Consider the following 6,000-nt stretch of genomic DNA (forward strand, 5'->3'; position numbering starts at 1 on the left):
AACATAAGAACTGCCATAATGGGTCAGACCAATGGTCCATCTAGCTCAGTATCCTGTCTTCTGAAAGTAGCCAGTGCCAGAGGCTTTAGAAGGAATGAACAGAACAGGGTAATTTAGCAAGTGATCCATCTCCTGTCATCCAGTCCCTACCTTCTAGCAGTCTCACAGATTCATATACCTTAAGATCAGAAGAGATCATTGTGATCGTCTAGTCTGACCTCCAGCACATTGCAGGCCACCGAACATCACCCACACATTTCTGAAATAGACCCCAACCTCTGGCTGAGTTACTGAAGTCCTCAAATCATGATTCCAAGACTTCAGGTTATAGAGAATTCACCATTTACACTAGTTTGAATCTGTAAGTGACCAGTGCCGCATGCTGCAGAGGAAGGCAAAAAGATCCCAGGATCTTTGCGAATCTGACCTGGGGAAAATTCCTTCCTGACCCCAAATATGGTGATCAGTTGGACCCTGAGCATGTGGGCACACCACCAGCCAGACACCTGGGAACGAATTCTCTGGAGTAACTCAGAGCTCTCCCCATCTAGTGTCCCGTTTCCAGCCTTTGGGGATTTTTGCTACGGACAGTTGCCAACGGGCCACATGCCATTGTAGGTAATCCCATCATACCATACCATCTATAAACTTATTATGCTCAGTCTTGAAGCCAGTCTTGAAGCCAGCTTGCCTTAGAAGGCTACTCAAGAACATCACTTCTCTGATGGTTAGAAACCTTTGCCTAATTTTGAGCCTAAACTTGTTGATGGCCAGTTTATAGCCATTTGTTCTTGTGTCCATGTTGGTGCTTAATTTAAATAACTCCTCTCCCTCCCTGGTTTTTATCCCTCTGATGTATAGAGACAGAGCAACCATAGGTTTAGGGACACCCAGAGCATGGGGTGGCATCCCTGACCATCTTGGCTAACAGCAACTGATGGACCTATCCTCCATGAGCTTATCTAATTCTTTTTTTAACCCACTTATACTTTTAGCCTTCATCACATCCCCTGGTAGCGAGGGATACGTGAAGGGGTAAATAGCATTTCCTAATTCACTTGCTCCACACCAGTCTTAATTATATAGACCTCTAACATACCCCTCAAAAGTTGTCTCTTTTCCAAGCTGAGCAGTCTTTTTGATCTCTCCTCCTATGGAAGCTGTTCCTTATCCCTACTAATTTTTGATGCCCTTCTCTGTGTTCTTCCCAATTCCAATATATCTTTTTTGAGCTGGTGTGACCAGAACTACATGCAGTATTCAAGGAGTAGGCGTATCATGGATTTATATAGTGGCCTTATGATATTTTCTGTCTTTACTATCTACCCCTTTCTTAATGGTTCTTAACATTCTGTTCGCTTTTTTAAATGCTGCTACACATTGAGCAAATGTTTTCAGAGAACTGTCCAGCATGATCCTTTTCTTGACCCCATTGTTTTGCATGTATAGATGGAACTGTGTTTCCAATGTGCACTACTTTACATTTATCAACATTGAACTTCATCTGGCATTTTGTTGCCCAGCCATCCAGTTTTGAGAGATCCCTTTGGAACTCTTCGCAGTCAAGTTTGAAATTAACTATCTTAAGTAATTTTGCATTGTCTGAAAACTTTGCCACCTCACTGTTTACCCCTTTTTCCAGATCATTTATGAGTATGTTGAACAGCACTGGTGCCAGTACAGATTTTTGGGGGACTCCATTGTTTACCTCTCTCCACTGCGAAAGCTGACTATTTATTCTTACCCTTTGTTTCCAATGTCTTTACCAGTTACTGATCCATGAATCCCTTATCCCATGACTTTCTGAAAGTCCAAGGACACTATGTCCATTAGATCATCATTGTGCACATATTTGTTGACTCGCTCAAATAATTTTAATCGATTGATGAAACAAGACTTCCCTTTACAAAAGCTGTGTTGACTCCTCCCCAACACATCATGTTCATTCATATATCTGATAATTCTGTTCTTTACTATAGTTTCAACCAGTTTGCCTGGTACGGAAGATAGGTTTACCAGCCTATAATTGCTGGGATTGCCTCTGGAGCCTGTTTAAAAAGTCGGCATCACGTTAGCTATCTGCCAGTCATTTGTTACAGAGGCTGATTTAAGTGATAGGTTACAAATCCCAGTTACTAGGTCTGCAATTTCATATTTCAGTTCCTTCAGAATTCTTGGGTGAATGCTATCTGGTTCTGGAGCCTATTAGGCCAATGTCTGATACATCATCTGTACAGAACTTGGTCTAGAGCCTGGAAACACTTAAACACATGGATTTCTTTACTCAGATGAGTAATCCATTGGGACTGTTCATGTCAATAAAGTTACCAGATGCTTAAATGTTTACAGAATCAGGGGGCCACAATTCTAAAAGGGGGGAAAGGGAGCTTAAAGTTATGCTCCTAAATCCAAATGGCAGCTGAGGACCTGATCCAACGCCCATTAATGTCAGCGAGGATATGTCTACATTGCAATTAAAAACCTGCTGCTGGCCCATGCGAGCTGACTGGGCTCACGGTGCTTAGGCTAAGGGATTGTTTGATTGAGATGTAGACATTCAGACTTGGGATGGAGCTCTAGGCCCAAGCCTAAACGTCTACATGGCAATTAAACTGACCCTTAGATTGAGACCTCCAGTGCCAGTATCTAATTTCAGTGTAGACGTACCCTGAGAGCCTTTTCATTAACTTTAATGGGCTTTGGATCAGGTCTTAAGTGACTTGAGCACGAGTCCCATTGACTTCATTGAATTGCTTCTCTTACCTGAACATTAAAATTAGTGAAGTTTGATAAGTCTCACAACCCTCGATGAAGCAGAACAGCCTGAACGAAGTTAGAAAGCCGGAACTTCAAAACTTTTGTAACTTTCACAGCTGTCATGAGAAGCAAATGCGCTGCAATCTCCAAGTGTCTTTCTGGAGACTAACTGGTTTATAGGTGCAGGCCGACTGCAAAAGTCTTCTGCAGGTTTCAGTAGCTATTTGTTACCAACTTAAAGATCAGGTTCTTCAATGTAAACTGAAAATGACAACTGGAAAATAAACATGAGCCACTTGGTGTGTGTCCTCTATGGGGCAGAAATGTGATCCATGTGCTGAGAGGTTAAGGGTTAAATTGTGCTTCAATTATTATAGCTGGACTAAAAATCTTGAACAAATTCAGTCCCGCTGTTGGAACAGTGGGACAGGCTAGTTCTGAAACATATTGTGCTGCCTGATGTTGCAGTCTAATGATATGTGGTGTCTGATTTCCAGAGCGTCATGGTTATGAACTGCTTAGGCTTATGCGGATTAATGTCAAAAAGCCTTGAGCTTCTGCTCTCTTACTGATTTGGGGTAGCACTGTTTGCTCATATGAAAAGCATCATGTGTATTTACACATGAAGAACTTACTAATACCTTCACTGAATGGGGTTATCTGATGGAATCTCACCTGCAAGGTGGCTACTGTGATTCTTTCTCTTTTCTTTTATCTGGAATATGACAGCAGCCATGGTACCTAGATCATAAAAATTAGAATGGCTCTCAGAGGACACTTCTGCTCCCTTGGATTTAAACAAGCTCCTGTTAGTAGCACATAGAGCCCTTCTGAAAATCAACCCACTGATTTACTGCAGCAAAGCACTTAAGCACGTGCTTAACTTGAACCAATGGAGTAGTCTTCCTGAATCACTGGGACTACTCATAGGCTCAAAGTTCAGCACGTGCTTAAATACTTTGCTGGGTTGGGGCTTAGGTCACTAAAGCCCAGATGCAACAATGTACTTAAGCATGTGCCTAATTTTAAACACTCATTAATCCACATTGACTCCTGTGATACTATCAAGTTAGTTTTAATAGAATTTTAGAGCATGCTTAAAGTTAATCATACAGTAGAACCTCAGAGTTACGGACACCTTGGCTATCAGTAAAAAGAACAGGGGTACTTGTGGCACTTTAGAGACTAACAAATTTAATTGAGCATAAGCTTTCATGGGCTACAGTCCACTTCATCAGCTGCATAGAATGGAACATATAGTAAGAAGATGTATATACATAAATAGAACATGAAAAGGTGGACGTTGTCCTACCAACTCTAAGAGGCTAATTAATTAAGATGAGTTATTAGCAGCAACAGAAAAAAAATTGTAGTGATAATCAAGATGGCCCATTTCGGACAGTTGACAAGAAGGTGTGAGGATATTTAACATGGGGAAATAGATTCAATTTGTGTAATGCCCCAGCCATTCCCAGTCTCTATTGAAGCCCAAGTTAATGGCATCTAGTTTGCAAATTAATTCCAGTTCAGCAGTTTCTCACTGGAGTCTGTTTTTGAAGCTTTTTCTGTTGCAAAATTGCCACCTTTAAGTCTGTTACGGAGTGACCAAAGAGGTTGAAGTGTTCTCCTACTGGTTTTTGAATGTTATGATTCCTGATGTCAGATTTGTGTTCATTTATTCTTTTGCGTAGAGACCGCGCTGAACAAGATGTTATGGACTTCAGCCCAGGGGCAGCTGGGGCTGCCGCCACATGGTTGGGGAGGGGGACAGCGCTCAGGGTGGGGGATTGGGGCTTCTGATCCTAGGGGCCGTCAGGGCTCCCAGTGGGGGGTGCTCAGGGCTTCTGCGCCCTGGGAGCACCAGGCCTCAGGGCTTTAGACCTGGGGAGAGCGTTGGGGCTTGGGGCTTCACCCCCGTGGCACCACTCCACTTTCAGTGTGGGTGGGAGTGCCCAGGCTCTGGGATTTAGCTATGGGGGGAGTGCTGGGGCCGAAACCGGTACCCCCCCTCATTGCTAAAACCCCAATCCCCGATGCGCCTTCCCCCTCTGCCTCCCGCTGAAACCAGGAACGGAGCTGTGGGGCTGAAGCCCCAAGTCCCAGGACACACCCCGGTCTAAAACCCTGTGCCCCAGTGCTCCTGAGGGTCAGAAGCCCTGAGTGCCCCCTCCACCCAGAGCCCTGACACACATACACACCCCACTCCAGTCAGCAGCTGCAGCCCCAACCTCCACTGGCTGAAGCCCAGAGGCAGTACAACATTTGCTTTTTTTGCTTTTTTTTTCAGTCTGCACTGCCTCCTGATTGAGGACTTCTGGTTTCACAGGGTGTCCAGTAGACCGGTAAGTTCATAACTCTTGGTGTTCGTATCTCTGAGGTTCTACTGCATGCTTAAACGCTTTGCTGAATTCAGACCTAAATATGAATTTATGGTAGGAACCTAACATAAGGCTAGTTTTGAAAAGCTTGGCAAGGGGCTAAAAAAGAATTAAATGAGTTCCTGGAGGACAGGTCCATCAATGGCTATTCGCCAAAATAGTCAGGGACAATGCCAAGCTTCAGGTACCCCTAAACCTCCAGTGCCAGAAGCTGGGGCTGGATGGCAAAATTGCCCTGTTCTGTTCATTCCCTCCAAAGTCAGGATACTGGTCTAGATGGACCACTGGCCAGATCCACTATGGCACTACCTATGTTCTTAGAAATTGTACATCTTTTGTAACAATGAGTGTGCTTGGGGGGGAAGGATAGCTCAGTGGCTTGAGCATTAGCTTGCTAAACCCATGATTGTGAGTTCAATCCTTGAGGAGGCCATTGGGGATTGGTCTTGCTTTGAGCAGTTGGGTTGGACTAGATGATGATCTCTTGAGGTCCCTATTGATCTATGGTTGTGTTTTTATTTGATGGTAAAATGTTTGTTTGGAGGCTTATAAATCATATGTTGACTATTATTTAAAAAAAAATAACAATCAAGAGGTGCACAGAGTAGAGTTGGTGGGAGTCAATCCATCCCTGCTAATGAATAGTCAAAGATAAACTACCGATCAATGTTTTTAATGGCGCACAGTGCCCAAATCTTTGAAATGCATGCTAAAAAAGAAAAAAAGACCATTTGCTGTGTCCATTGGTTTCTCTATAGCTGGAGTCCTCCATAAGTATAGTGATTAGCTAATGGTGGTTAGATGCTACATTATTTTGTATATATGTATATACACACACACACACACATATGCTTATATGCACATA

The sequence above is a fragment of the Gopherus evgoodei genome, chromosome 12 (assembly GCF_007399415.2).
Source record: "Gopherus evgoodei ecotype Sinaloan lineage chromosome 12, rGopEvg1_v1.p, whole genome shotgun sequence".
Taxonomy (NCBI): Eukaryota; Metazoa; Chordata; order Testudines; family Testudinidae; genus Gopherus; species Gopherus evgoodei.